Here is a 16,881-nt window from a genome sequence, read left to right on the forward strand (position 1 = left end):
CTTCTAAGTCCACCCAACTCACATTCCTCAAGCTTATCGTGTCTTCTGCCACAGTTACCATTATACACATACATGCATATGCACGAGAAAATACATAAATATAACCTATGGATTCCGTTTTTAATGTTTGAATTATATGGTTTCAGGTTTGACCGCTTTCTTTTTGATAACTAATTAGGAGGGTCACTTCTTAGAGAGTGAGACTACCTCTCCACCTTTCAGTAGTCATCAGTTACCTTCTGTTCTCAGTCTAGGGGTGGGAACCCGGTATACTTTCCCTCTTCCACATTAGCATATCTATGGGTGAATATTGGCACTATTATGGTCTTGTTTATGCAGTAAAACAAATTACTGTTACTTATACATCTGTTGCTGATTTTTCTATCAGTGCCTCACCATGAAGCAGATAGTAGCATAGAACAAGGACAGTGAGAAGTATTTAAAGTATTTAGCAGAGGTAATGAAAGAGAAGTTGCTGTTACCTTCCTAAAAGCTTTAGTCACGGAAGAAATATTTTTTTTTAAGGGAGCAGTGGCCAAAAATACTGTGCCTAGCACAGAGAAAGGTTGGCGGTGTTGTTGAAAGAGAACACAGAAGGAAACTGACACTCAGTCTCTATGTCCTTTCAATAAAATGGTTTTTAAATTGATTTTTATTGAGCTCTACATTTTTTTCTGCTTCCCTCCCTGACTCTCCCCTCCCCTTCAACCTTCTCCCTAGGTCCCCATGCTCCCAATTTACTTAGGGGATTTTGTCTTTTTCTACTTCCCACGTAGATTAGATCCATGTATGTCTCTCTTAGGATCCTTATTGTTGTCCAGGTTCTCTGGGGTTGTGATTTTTGGGCTGGTTTTCTTTGATTCGTGTCTACTTGTGTATGTATGTATCTCTCTCTCCGTGTGTGTGTGTGTGAACATATGAGCCTAGGTACCCTCAAAGGTGAGAGGAATTGGATCTTTATGAAGCCAGAACTACCACTGGATCCTGGAAATGAAATTCAGGTCCTCTGAAAAAACAGTAAATGGTCTTAACCATGGAATAATTTCTCCATTTTTCTGTTTGTGCCTACCACCAATTAAAAGCCAGGGAATGAAAAGTTGACTGAGATCAGCCCTCTAAGATACACAGATATTCATCAGAGAATAGACAGAGTGGGACAATAGGAGAGGAAAATATATGGGTTATTTTGGCTAACACAAAGGTATATTGGACCTTAAAAATGACAGTTAGTTAATATTTCCATGTTGAAAATGATGGAAATCATGACTGAAGGGTGGAGTGAAAATGCCATGAAGACTTAGAAAGAAAAGAACTCTTCCTATAGATTACAGAGTAATTGAAGCATTTCTGCTCCATTAGTGTCTACAAAATAAAACCTGTATCATTTGGTTGATTATATATTTTTGAGTTGACATTTGGACTCTGTTACTTACTAATCACATGGACTTTAAATTAATTTGTGGCTCAGTTTCTAAGGGAAAATTGCAGCAAGTAGTTTGGAATAGTTACTGTGGAGTTCATTTGTGTAAGTTTGAGTACCTAAGAAACTCTCAAATATTAATTTTAAAGATATGAGATTATCAGTAACTGTTAGGATTCTCACACTTAAGCCCTGTGGCCTTTTGGATTGGTTTACTATTAAGAAACATTTAGGGAATTATGGGATTATGTATCATATTACTTCATGAACCACTGTGGAGAACTTTGTGGTGTTTTCCATCTGTGACCAGTCCATCATCAGAATAGATGAATGACTACTCTGGAAATACTGTTTTGTCTTTTAAATCATAAACCACAGGAAATGCTAAAAATATTGAGGATGACTGATTAATAGGAATAAAAATTACTGCAAATTGATGGGTATATTTGTTTTCATCATGTTTCTGAAGCCATCAAAATTACTTTTCAGTCTTTTTAATTTTAGATTAAGTTTAGAAAATTTGGAAATTGTAGACAGCATAGATGTTGTTGGCACATTATTAAGTCAGTTTCCTCACTACTGCATGACCTATATAACTGTGCCTCATCTGTCAAATAAAAAATGAACACTGGTTGTCTACTGCTAACTGAAGCTTATGTTTGATGAAAGCTTCTCTTATGTTTCAGGACCAAACCAAATACTATACCATATTTTGTGACAGGGAAGCTGTATTTTGTTTTGGTAAAATTAATTCAATGAGAATTAAACAATAATTTAATTTAATTTAAAAAATAATTAATAATTTAATTGTTTATAATTTTATATAAACAACAAAGTTTATAGTTTTTCTGGGTTACAAATTTTGCTGTATAGCAATTTTCTTTATTTGTAATTTCCTTCATCAAAGATGTAAGGAGTTTTTATGCATCATATCTTCACTGACTTTCAAGGATTTTCTGTATTTCAGTCTTAAAAATCAAATAACCATGGCATAGGAATCAGAAAGAGTTAAGTGTTGGTGAAAGTGATTATCCATGTAAAAATTTTTCCTAACTCACAAAAATGATGTTATATGAACAGTAGATTCACTTTAGTAATGTTAGCTAGAACTAATATTAATAACCTGGTGAACTTTTTACTACAAATGGAAAAGAAAATGACCATCATCACATCAAGAATTGCCCCTGAAAATCAAGATGCATATGAATGTATCTTTCTGCTGCTTTGAATCTGTAAGTACAAAGAAACAGTGGGGTGTTAGTATATGTTGTTCTAAAGGACACACTGCAAGGTCTCTACACACTGCTGTAATTTTGGTCAGTTTTACATTTGATGAGGTATATGATGCTAAAAATTTTCCTTGAAAAATGAAGAATTCACAGGACTTCCTGTTATAATGGTGAACTGTAAGTCATGTCAGAATGAGTCACTGTTTACAGGGAAACAAAGAGATCTAGAATATTTTATTACTTCACTATCTCTTTCTCCAATTCCAGCTAGATGTATTAAATATTTCAGCAAACCTTTTCTTCCATCTGATCCAAATAAAATAAAGGACCCCAAGCACTTTAAACTTGGGGAAATAATCAATATAACAAATAATATAGTGAAGTCAGATAAAATGTCAGGTGCGAACCTTAGCTTTTATGTGGTTTACATACTGAAGGTAATGTTTAAGTCTTTTCTATATCAAGCATTCTGCTTAAAATGTATCTTCCACTGGGGCATAGACAGCCTTCCAGTAACCAACTGCAGTACAAAGGAAATGTTACTCTCCGTCCCCCATCAGCTGTCAACTGTTAGTAGTTCCTTAGTTAAGAGTGGGGCCTTGGAAGCCTCTCCTTCATACGTGTTAGTATTTTGACTGGCTTATTCTTGTGCTAGACCTTGTATAGGTAACCAGAGGTGTTATAGTTGATTTGTACACTAGTCCTAGCATTTCTAAAAGACAGGATTTTATAACTCTTCTTCCACACTCTGTCTTTTTTAATTAATTTATTTCTTTATTAATTAATTAATTAATTAAAGATTTCTGTCTCTTCCCCACCACCGCCTCCCCTTTCCCTCCGCCTCCCCCAATCAAGTCCCCCTCCCTCATCAGCCCAAAGAGCAATCAGGGTTCCCTGCCCTGTGGGAAGTCCAAGGACCACCCACCTCCATCCAGGTCTAGTAAGGTGAGCATCCAAACTGCCTAGGCTCCCACAAAACCAATAGGTGCAGTAGGATCAAAACCCCATTGCCATTGTTCTTGGGGTCTCTAAATAAGAAGGAGAACCCAAAGAAAAACATAAAGGCATCCTCCTGAATATTAACCTTCATCAGGCGATGAAAGGAGACAGAGACAGAGACCCACATTGGAGCACCGGACTGAAATCTCAAGGTCCAAATCAGGAATACCAGGAGAGAGAGTACGAGCAAGGAACTCAGGACCACGAGGGGAGCACCCACACACTGAGACAATGGGGATGTCCTATCAGGAACTCACCAAGGCCAGCTGGCCTGGGTCTGAAAAAGCCTGGGTTAAAACCGGTCTCACTGAACACAGCAGAAAATGAGGACTACTGACACACTCTGTCTTTTCCTTCTTTCTGCCAAATCTCCTCCAGTGTTGCCTGAATCTTGGATGTGTGGAGGTTGACATAGTTGACCCATCATGGTTGATCATTTAGATTGGTTGATTCTCATTACTTTGGCCAGTTAATCTCTGCATTAGCCCCTACCCACTACAACAGCAAACTTCTCTGACGAAAGCTGAGAACTGCACAGATGTATGATCATAAACATAAACGTTAAGAAGATAGTTTGACAACATGACCACTAAGCAAAGCACCAATAGGTTCTGCCATGGCCTCTGATATTCCCAGTCATGGTTTTATGACCACATTCAAGTATCAAACATGAAATTCTTCCTGTGGGTCATTCCTCAAACTGGATCACAAAACAGTTGGTTACCCCATAGCTATCATGCCACTATCACATATGTTGGCACAACTTTCCTTATGGTCAGTACTGTAATGTTCATGGTTTGGAACTAGATAAGACCATTAATGCTGGCATTTTTTCTTTCTCCCTAAAGTACACATAGTACCTCCCTGTTGCGGGAGGTCCTTCCGCCCCTCCAACCAATAGCTGCTGTGATACCAGCCCATTGGGGCGTGGTCTCACTCCCTTTAAAAAAGCAGCTATTTCCTCTGCTCGCTCTCTTCTCTTCCTGCTCCGCTGGAGACTAGACTCCCTTCCTGGTTGTGCAGATGGCTGTTGTCTGGGATTGTGATCTGTAAGTTTTTTTCCCCTTTAAATAAATAACACCCTATTAGTCATAAATCCAAACTGGTGTTGCCTTGTTCGTGACTTACGTCTTCACCTCCCAAAATATGAAAGTTAGACAACTTTGAGGAAGTTTTCCACTGAGTTCGAGGTTGATCTTTCTAATGTCCTGCAACTGAAATGGATTGCCATCTTCACCAAGGGTTCTTATCATCATCTAATTATGATGGGCAACCACAACACAAGGAATGGCAATAGTCTGTGTTGTTTAGTATGTTTTATGCCACACCCCCCGACCAAGACCAATATCTCATGAGGAGGTAACCCATGAATGACCCTGGGATTTTTGTTAAACAACTAATGACTTCCGGAACAATACTTGTCGACCATGACAGGCATCCCTGATAAAACTCCTTTTACAAATATTATTTTTAAAGATTAATTTTCAAAATAGTGGGTTTCCATAATGGTTTTTCATAATCTTTAATTTGGATTAGCTTGTCTCCCTCATTCCCTGTTCTCTTCTATCCCTCTGTCTTCATACCCACTTAAACTTTATACTCTTACAATGTAGTTAGCATTACTTAGACTAAGGTGAATAATAATAATAGCAGTAGCACCAGCAGTAGCACCAACAATGATAGAACAGACATGGAGTTGATAGTGAGATTGGTTTGTCCGAGAGGGAGTTGAAGGGATGTGATGAGGGTAAATAAGTTCAAAATTCATTGTATAAAAGCATGGAGTTTTCAAATGATAAATAAAAATATCAAATCGGGAAAAAGAAATCTTTCTTTTATTATGTCTTTAAAAATATAATATTAAAGGCTTTTTAGATAAGTCAATGATAAAGACACTTGCTACATAAGCCTGACAAACTGAGCTGGACTCCAAGAGCCACATGAAGGTGGAAGGAGAAGGAAGACTTTAACAGGTTGTCCTCTGACCTCCACATTTATGTCATGGTGTGTGCACATCCACATCCTGTATTCATATTCACAACACATTTATATGCACACATACTACCTTTTTTCACACACAAACATACACGCACAAACAAATATAATTAAAATGAAAATCTAGTTTATTGGAAACAATGTACAAGAAAGGGCTTCCATCTCACACACACACTGCCGAATTTCTTTATTAACCTGATTTCAGGGAGTATTTTGTATTTTATTTTTGTTTTGTTTTAGCAAGAACATATTGCTTCAAAATTCTCATAGCTAAAGAAAGTTTGGGGTGGACTATTCTAAATATAGGATTGCTCTGCCATCATTAACCTATATAATTTATTTAGAACTTATAAAAAGCATAACATATGGTGAGGACCTCACAAGGCTTCTTTTATTATATTATTACCCAGAGTAACTAGAGTCACTCTGATTTGTAGTCTTGTAAATCACCAAAGTAATCACTACAGAAAATTTTAAAGCTAGATGTGAGGATTGCTTGACTGTCATAATAATGGGTTTTTATTTCTCATATAAGTGCCCTATATGCTTATGTTGCTAAAACACCTCAGTGACTTTTGTTGCTGGCTCTAAGGCAACAAGGACATTTATACCCATCCTCCTCTTTGAACAATAAATTGTTGGATGGACACTCTGGTAAATAGATCAATATCTCTCCAGTGATCAGAAGCAATCAAATGCTGAGCAACTTGGTGAAAAGGAAAAAAAAAAGAAAGGTAAAACTTGAACAGTAAGGTATTGACAAGTTCCAGAAAACTTGAGCCTCAGTTTCTAAGTATTGTGGAATGTGGAGGAAGGAAGTGAGGGAACCTAAGAGGAAACCCTACTTCATAAATCCAAAACCAAAACAAGATATCAGAGCATTCAATAGTAGAATTCTCAGGAAAGCAGAATTGGTAGAAGGCCTACATAATCAGGAGGTGTGATTTATTAGATGGGTTCAGACAGTTAGAAGCTGGATATTCTTGCAATGGTTGTCAGAGGTGGGCAGACATTGCTTAGGTAGAAGCCTTAGAAGAAGAGGATAAAATACATGAATCTGAGGTGAAAAACCTAGAAGTTCTATGTTGAGTCACCATGAGTTCAGGTTCAAAGCCTGAAGAACCAGCAGTTTGATGTCCAAGGGAAAAGGCAATAATTTTAAAAAAAATGCTCTAACTGGATGTATGTACAAGAACTCACTTCTCCGTTGTGTCTCTGGTGCATTGGAGAGCACTATTTGTATCCAGGGAGGCTTTCCAACTCAATCCAGTCCATCCATGTGCCCAGGGCCTGTGGAAAAGCTCTCATAGACACACCTAACAGTATGTTTACTGGTATTCTAACGTCTCTCAGTACAGTCAAGACTATAAATCAAAAGTTATTTATTTCAACTTACTTTAAATTACCAAAATATATAACTTAATGTTAGCCCAGTAGATAGCATGATATCAAAACATATACATTTAAAAGCTAAAATAATCACAGATGCATAAGCATAGCTACTACCTGAAATTGTGAAAAACCAATTATTCTCTCTCAGTCATCAAGGCACAAGAATTAATAGAACATAGAAGACTGAGACCTTGTGGAGAACACTAGGCAACTAAGGAACTACAGATGACCACCCTCAAAGCACATGTTATTGTAACCCTTTAGGGCACTGGTCAGACAGAAAATATCTGATCACAATGTAACAACTCAGTAAAAATGATATCTAAAATTAAACTATGCTTAGAAATTTTGAAATATTTCTGAATAATACATCGAAATCAGAAGTAAGCAGTAAAATTTGAAAGTTGTGTAAATAGTAATGAAAATATTTTCAAGTGAATGGTGCACCTTTCCATGCTTTTGTTGCTGATGAAATGAACAACACAATCTTATTAGTTTAAACCAAGAAAAATTAGTTCTTTTCTTGTAGTTTAGAAATATTGTCAAGACGCCAAAAGTCTTGTCATACTGAATATACTTTCAAGACTCTCTCTTCCATTTGAAAGAGCTCATGCCATTTGTTTGTACTCAGTCAATAATCTAGGAATTCTCTCATTGGAAGTCAGCTCAGTATTCAATTCAAAATTCAACATGACCTCCTCTTCCCCATTAGACTAGCATATCCACCACATCAGGAGATTTGAATCTCTTTTGAGATCTTTCCTTCTGTCTACTACATAACTTTTGATACTTACAATAAAAAAAGGCGAAAGTAAGGAGCTAAATATTTATTTTTAACAGGAAGAGCCACAACTGAAATAAAAGAATGTAATGTGGCACTAATCATAAACATACAATTAGGGTAACTGCTGAGACTCAAGATTGATTTTAATTGACTTATATGATTAGTATATACATCAAGATTGATTTGAAGAAGACTAACTAGAAGTACATAAGCACTAGAAAAAGCATAATATTCCTTGTGCATATGTGAAAATTTAGACAAAATGACAAACCCATAAAAATTTATCAACACAAGACAAAGTACAACAATTCAAGTAATATTTAAATAAAGATTCCAGGCTCTTATAATATTGCACAGTAATGGGTTTACATGCAAGTGTTCTAGAAAATCAAGAAATAAATGGTTTCAATAATTAGCCTATTATTTCAAAGAAGAGAAAAAGAAATAGCATTCATCAATGTACCTTAAAATGTTATTTATTTATTTGTGTGTGTACAAGCACACACACATGTGAATGTATGTGCCTGTGGGCATGAAAACTGTGTGTGCACACATGCAGATGGCAGAGAACAACTCTTGGGAGTCAATTCTTTCCTTTCACTTGTAATTCCAGTTATAGAACTCAGGCTTGACAGCAGGGTCTTTAGACACTTGCTGGCCTTAGGCAATGCATGTTACAATGCTACCTCATGTTAGCCAAAAATATCTGTCAAGGACAGGAAGGGGAAGGTTAAAATAGTCACTGGAGCACTATATTAGGATTTCCTTAGTAAACCAGTGTTGTGTAAATGAAAAATAATATATAGAATACATCAGTAAATAAAGGAAGAATAAACTATACAAAGTACAGTATATATATACGTCTATTCACACAATACACAAAACATTAAAAATTAAAAGATAACTTAGAGACTGAAAAGTGTGGCAAACTATTTTAAGAAGCATCAGAGTGGTTGGGTGGGGTGTTTTGTGCTTGTGATATTTTTTTAAAATATGCTTAAAATTTAAATAGAATTGCATTTCTTACCCCTTTTCCTTCTTTCCCCAGCTACCCTCCTTTGAATGACACACTTGACCCTCTTCTTAAGAGTCTCTTTTTCATTGATCATTATTTTACATACATAAAGTATGTATTTAAACATGTGCGTGTATATGTAAATATGTGTATGCACAAATGTATATCAATACAGTCTACTGAGTCTGTTTTGGTTGTTTGTGTGTCTATGGATTCAAGACTGGCCACTCTGTATTGGATAGTCAATAAGAGAACTCATTCCTGAGAGAGACTAATTTTCCTTCTACCAGCAGTCAGTAGGCTTCTACAGTTCTTTGTCGAGAGGTGGTGTCCATGAAAGTTTCCCCTTCCATTTTAACATGTGCATTCACATGACCATTATTTCTGTTTTGTTTTTGCATCCATTTTTAGAAGAGATTTTTACACCCAACTTCCTGATATTCTGACTTTTACATTCTTTCTGCATCTTCTGCCCCAGAGTTCTCTGGATCATAGATGTAGGGACTGTACTGTAACTGTATCCATTGCGTCTGAGTTCCTCATGATCTGTGCTCTGTTCAGTTGTGGTTTTCTGTGATAGTCTCTATTTGCTTTGAAAGAGACTTATCTGTGGGTGTAAAGATACATTTTAAATGTAGTAAGGAATGATGGTAGTCAAACAGAGAGATGGTTGTAGATTCTCCTCTACCTTTTGTGATGTCACTAGCCCTAAAAAGTAGTCTAAGTTTCTGGAACCAGGCCTGATTTTCCTAATGCTGTGTGGTCCTTAAATCCATTTGAACAGCCTCTGACATGTGCCTGCCACATATTGCACTTTTACACATATTTTGTTAGTAATTGTTGTTGTTTATTACTGACATAAGTCTAGTTGAGTATCAGGAGTTGAGAGTGGGCACATACTGCTAAAGACACCTCACATTTAGGACACAGAACTTTGATGATTTGAGCTGGATCTGACATAAAAGAGTTATTCTTATTGTTCATCTTCCATGGTTCCAGAAAATACCATGCAAGTTTCCAAGGGAGAGAAGCATTTAACCAAACTTTTCACCTTAGTACTTGGGCAACTGCAACAAAAGAGGGTTGCTATGAATTTGAGGCCATTTCAGCAAGTATCAGGCAATCTTGGCTTATAGAATGAGACTTGTCTCAACCATTACTGCTCAAAGAGAAAAAGTGTAATAAAAATATATCTGGCTTGACTTGAGACGACTGACTCCATTTAAAATTAAGATAGCACACTTTATGGAGTACAGAGAGGCAAAGTTGATCATTGCTTCTCTCTTCACACAAATTGCAAAACCATTAATGGTGATTTTAGTCAATTCTAATATTAACTATTTGGAGAAGACTTTGTATCATTCTCACTAAGTATGACCTTTGATACACTTACATAAAATTCATAAAGGTCTAGCCGGGCGATGGTGGCGCATGCCTTTAATCCCAGCACTTGGGAGGCAGAGGCAGGCGGATTTCTGTGAGTTCGAGACCAGCCTGGTCTACAGAGCTAGTTCCAGGACAGGCTCCAAAGCCGCAGAGAAACCCTGTCTCGAAAAACCAAAAGAGAGAGAGAGAGAGAGAGAGAGAGAGAGAGAGAAAGAGAGAGAGAGAGAGAAAATTCTAATTAAATTTTCACAGGGTATGTAGGGAAGACCTCAAGTTGTATGCTTCGTATCTCTCCAAGTTATAAGTTAATGTTATTTTATGATGACTAGATTTGTGTTTATATTCTTTAACCTAGAGTGACAAATATTGTGATTTGAAGAAAGAAAATGTCATGGAAACATCATACATCAACTAGAAGTATGTTAGCCATTTTTACTCCTACCCAAGAACAAATATTTTAGCCAAGGGCTGTTCTATGGTTTACAAATTTACAACTTAGGATATCGATATATCTAAGTTATATTTGAATAAATTCTGAAAACTGGGTTGAAAATAAGTGCTTGCTCATGTGATGGGCTCACTTTTGATTTGTCGACCAAGATTCCAATTCCTTTAATGGCACATTTTCTTAAATAAGGATGATACAGTGTCTAATAACAGTGAAAGATATGGATTATCACCAAGACATGCACCCAAATGGATGCTTGAGAATGAAAATACATCAATTTTAGATATGAAAGATTAGCAAAAGCATCAATGGGTAAATTGCAATGGCAACAAAAACTTAATTATTTCTAATTAGGTCCAATTGAACTAGTCACATTCCTATTGATGTCTGAAGTAACTTTCCCATTTCTGTATAAAGCACAGAGTTATAAAATGAGCCAAATAATAAAAATACAATGAATGTTTATTTTCCATGTAGATGAAGTACATAAAAGAGAAATAATCCAGATACAATTGTTTATCATACTGAAGAGAAAAATTTTCCCTAGTGGTAACAAGTCAGTGCTGGGAAAAATGTCATATATAATTTTCATTTTTGTTTCCTAAAGGCAGAATGGCAGATCATAACACCTGAGATGGAGAACAGACTCAAGAAATCTAAAAAAATAAAGCCAGCTACAATCTTCCAATTCTTCTGAGCAATTTTAGTTCCAGCTCTATTTTTGTTATTGAACACAGATGTAATCTAAACATAGTTGTTTGCTTCATGTCATCAAAGATAAGATAAACATAATTATGTAGTCAACCTTAATTCTTACATGTTCTAATTTTCACTTTATTAAAATGATTTTGATATTCCATCCCACAGTTTATGCAAATTTGCATACACCTGTGATAAAAAAATGTGGCTCTACTTTGTGTTTTAATATAAACACAATAAAAGAAATAGCTAACTAGCTGAAAGGAAACTTCTTTTTCCTAACAGAAGTGACAATTTTATTATTGCTACTAATTAGGTAACTTACACCACACTGAAAGCACAATTCAGACTTCCAGATTATGAGCTGGTTCTATGCCTCTGGAATGCTATCACACCACTTCAGAAGCTGAGATTAAAGTTTCTCTTTTAGAGTATGCTAGAAACTGTTCTTTTGTTCCCAAATTTCCTCCTCGTCTCCATCTCCCAGATTCGTCAGAAATATTGCATACTATATTAGGCTGGGATCTGGCTTAGTTGGTGCAGTGTGTGCCTCGTGTGCACAAAACCCTGGGCTAAGTTCATTGCACAACAAAAATTTGATGAGGTGGCATGTTAAGGATTCAGATATAACTATATTAATGAAAATGAACATAGTTGAGAAAAATTCAATAAACAATGTTCCTCAGTGGAAACCAAGAGTTCATCTTATGGTCAAAGTTGGATATGAAATGACTCAAAGCAATATACTTAACTTATTTGAATTCTGTACAATATGAGAAATACAACATTTTTTTTTTTGCACATTGACTTTGTCAGGCCTATGACTACAGGATAGCACAGAAGACATGAACCAACAGTTACACACCTATGAGAAGCATTCAGCCATATCTAACAGACTGCTACAACAAAGGGAACTGACTTCAGAAATGAAGCAACACTCCATAACTGTGCAACTGGTCTATTCTGCCTCTTCTGTTACTGAAAAATCTGTGGCAGTACTCAGGGATCCAAAAGCCTGACACAATGAAAGCCGAAGTAAAGCAGAGCAAGACCAAACCAAAAATAAATAAATAAATAGATAAATATAAAACAAATAAAAAACCATTTTGTGTGCCAGAAAAAAACTCCAAAAGTTAAGAATTATTTGAATGAATTTTTCCTATTCTAATAGAGAGAATAAATTTTCTAGACTACACAAAAACTCAAAATTGGACTTTTCCTAGATGATTATGAAAACATTAATTATTAAATCCATATGCTCTAATTACTCTGATGTGGAGCTGCTGTTACATTTCCTCATCAGTGTTTTCTAACCTCAGAGGCTATCTTCCTGACCAATCTGAAAATATACTTTCACTGATTTATATGTGGCTTCAAGTCTGGAGAGTGCAGAGCATCTTAAATTGTGTGTGTGTGTGTGTGTGTGATGACTGATGACTGAATCAAGATTTCTTCCTATCCTAAGGAATCATTCTACCACCATGGTACGGAAGTACATCTCCAACTTTAGAAATTGACATTTCTCTGCAGTAATGTGAAGTGTGATTGTTATTAAAGGAAAATTAGAAATTTACATTTATAAAATAGCTCGTTGTGGTGGTTTGGATATGAATGCTCCCCTAATAGGTTCATATCTTTGACTGTTTAGCCAGTAGGAAGTAGAACTCTTTTAAAGGATTAGAAGGATTAGAAGGATTAGAAGATGTGGCTTTGTTGGAGGAAGTGTGTCACGGGGTGGGATGGGGTGGCATTTGATGTTTCAAAAGCACATGCCAGGTCTAGGCTCTATCTTTCTGCTTTCAGAATGGGATATAGCTCTCAACTCCTTTTCTAGCACTATTTTAATAAATAAAAATTAAAATATTTTACAATAATAATAATATATTCTGAAAATGTCCACCCACATGAGCGATTTCATAAATGAACAGGATCCATTTTGTGATTATTTCAGTGAGTGCTCTTGTGGCTTAAATTCTATTCATGCCTGCTGCCATGCGCCCTGCCATGTTGGTAATGGACTAGACTCTGAAACTGAAAGCTTGCCCCTCAGTTCTTTTTGTAAAAAACTGCCATGGTCATGATGTTCTCTTTATGAAATAGAACAATTACAAAGATACAAGGGCAGAGGTTTCACAAGTGTAAGCTCAACTTTTGTTTTTCTTAGCACTAATATTTGATCATCTTTGTACCACACAGGAATCAGAATCAATACTTGTGAAGAAAAGATTTCAACCTACAAGAGTACCCCCTCAAATAATCACAAAAGGGATCCCGTTCATTTATGAAATCATTCAGGTGAGTATGCACTTCATAGTTCTTAATTATTTTGTAAAGGTTTTTAGTTCTTATTTATTAGAACAGTTTTGGGAAGCTTTGATTATGTCAACTTGACATTTTTAATAGTTTATTATCAAGAATTTTATAATATCAGCTTATGGGACTTAAACTGCAGAAGCACCTACAAAAAATGTAGGCTTTAACCTGTCTATGAACAAAAGTTTTTTTGTGATCAAAGAAGAAATTGCTCACTGGTTCCTTCAAGTTAAACTGTTCTTATATTTGCCAGTGACAGATGTGTTCTATTACCATATATTGGTTTTGAGTCTGCCAGTCTCAGGGAAATAAAATTATCTGTATTAAGCTTATCATTTCATTTTATGAGAATACTCGTCTCTTATTTCTACCTGACTTTGTGTATGTATTCTCTTTTTCTTTTTTCTTTATTTATTTTACACTCTTTTGGCAGTTTTTTCTTCCTCCTCTCTTCCCAGTTGTTTCCTCCCCACCTTCCTACTGCCCTTACCCACATCCAACTCCTCTTCTGTTTCTATTCAGAAAAGGGCAGGTATTCTAGGGATAGTCAAAAAACATTGTATATCAATACCTTGCCTTGTATTAAGGCTAGACAAAGTGACTCAATATAAGGAATAGGGTCCCAAATGTCAGCAGAGGAGTAAGAAATAGCCCCTACTCCCACTGTATAAGAGTCTCACCAGAAGACCACGCTAGTTCTTCGCTCATTGATTCTTTGGGATTCAGGAAACATAGGTTCTTCATTCTTGATAATATTCTTACTACGTTTCATAATGGAAGAAAATCTTCACTTAGCCCTTCAATTGCTATAGATTTCTGCTATACGTAATATTCTTTATCTCTGGAAGATCAGAGATCGGGGTGTTCTTTGGAAGAGTGTAGCTTGAGTGCTAATTGGTGATGAATCCTGCATTAATATTCTAGTGCAGAGTCAGAGCAACAGGCTTTAGTCCTTAAAACTCTGGTAATGCCAAATAAAGTAATAAAGGCTGAGGTTTGTTGAAATACTGAGAAGACTGTATTACAATTGTCCCCCTCCCACTCCTCTTTGGGCCACCTAGCAGAAGACAATGGAGCACTGTGTATGTGTCTGCACACACACCCTTGTCTGCTCTCTTTTGGTAAAGGAGACATACCTCCTAACTTTAATTCTATAATGCTCTGAGTGGAGAGATGAGTATAGAGAATGAAATCACAGAGAAAGAGATTTGGACCCCTGTCATTTCATGAAGCAATTATTCTAAAGTGAAAGGTGAAATGTATGATTTGAGTGAATTTAACTCACTTCATCGCCAGTGAAATAATACAACTTATTATAGAGAAATATCAGGTCCCACTAGAGCTCGGGGAACATACATTGATATGTCTATATTCACCTCTTAACACTCTGCAGAATACACTGAATCCTCAGGGTGGCTTCTGTCCTTTAACACACATGAATTGTGTATTAGATGAATCCTCAGTACAATCTGATCCCCTCATGGATTGCTTGTTTGAAGCAAAAGAACAAATCTTACCAGATTTGTTGAGGGAGAAAGCAAGGCTGTTCTGGGCTTAATGTAAGACTCGCATTTCTCACAGTTGCTTTGGTCATTTTTGACCATGCATGAATTTTAACTTTCAAGTTAATTTTAGAACCTATGTTTTGGTGAATTTTTATATTCACATATCTCAAGTAGTTCTCAAGCTTTCATTAAATGGTAGAGGGAAGGTAGAGAGTAATAGAAGAACCATGTTTGCTGGAAGGATGTTCATTTTTTCTGTACTTTACTATGAATCCCACCCTTTGTATCACCCCAGAGGTACCATGCGCATTCTCTGACCTTGGGAACTAGTGGGAAATAGATGATATCCCATTTTCTTTTTATGTGTTGAATACATAGCTAAATTTTATGCTTCAAACTTTCAAAAACTTAGAAAAGAAGGAGTTTATGTTGGCATGGATGCTCAAGGAAAATCAATAAAAAAAAGTGACCTAGACAGTGCTTATTTTGGTGATAGCACATTTGTAATCTTTTGGAAATTTAGAGGTTGATGTTCTTGTGAAATCGTTAATATCTCTAAGCTAAATACAATATAGCTACAAAATCATTTTTACAAAGAGATCCAACAAATGGAAACATGAGGAGTTATGAATGCTTGTGAATTCAGGGAACTTAGCTGATTCTGAATTTTATTTCAGTTTAGAGACTTGTGTCTGTTTCTTGAGAATTGCAATACTTAACTCTCATTTGTAAAGCATCGGAGATCCTTGAGAATCACTGCTGGAGAGAAGAGGGTAAGCCATTCTGGAAGGGTATTTGCCAGGGAAGGATAAGTTGGTGGAAGGGAAAGGAGGGTAGGGCAGAAGAAAGAAAAAGGAAATGATAAATAACACTAAAGATTTTTCAGTGAGGGGCTGGAGAGATGGCTCAGAGGATAAGAGCACTGGCTGCTCTTCCAGAGGTTCTGAGTTTAATTCCCAGCAACCACATGGTGGCTCATAACCATTTATAAAGAGATTTGGTACCCTTCTGGCCCACAGGGATTCATGCAGGCAGAATATTGTATGTATAATTAATAAATCTAAAAAACTTTTTCAGTGAGTCATATGGAAGGCTTGCTACTGTAAAAGCTTCCTAAAATCTATCTACATACCCATACATGAAAAGTGTTAAAATGTAGTTACACTATAAAGGGGTAATAATGCCTTTTACTAGACATCAGAGAATAGCAAACAAAAAGCCAAGTGTCAGGAATGGATTAATTATTATTATTATTTTGGAATTGTTTGCTTGTGAGATCCCAAAGACCATGAAACATTGCAGGTTATTGCTAATGTTCTTGATCATCCTCCATAATTTGATAGTAAGACCATATTTCTGAAGATACCACATACTTGCATTGGAACATGGAAAAAAATCAAACTACTACTGACCTGGACGTTTCATCCTTCATGGCTAGCTGTTATATTGCTGAAAGGTGTTCTGTTTGCTAAAGTAGTCATTAAACTTTTGGCCAGCCTGACGAGACATGTGGCAGTGGAAAACAAAATGTGGGAATAACCTACCATTTTCTGATTTATTTAAATCCAGTTCCAGAAGCTGATACCCATAGCTAGTACCACCATTAATAAGCCAAGAACTTATGACTATACAAATTACAGACTCTAGGAGAGAACTAGCTATTTTTATTATGTTAAATAGACATAATATTAAACAA

The sequence above is a fragment of the Alexandromys fortis genome, unplaced genomic scaffold, assembly GCF_014885135.2.
Source record: "Alexandromys fortis isolate MF-2015 unplaced genomic scaffold, M_Fortis_MF-2015_v1.1 scaffold_42, whole genome shotgun sequence".
NCBI classification, from domain to species: Eukaryota; Metazoa; Chordata; class Mammalia; order Rodentia; family Cricetidae; genus Alexandromys; species Alexandromys fortis.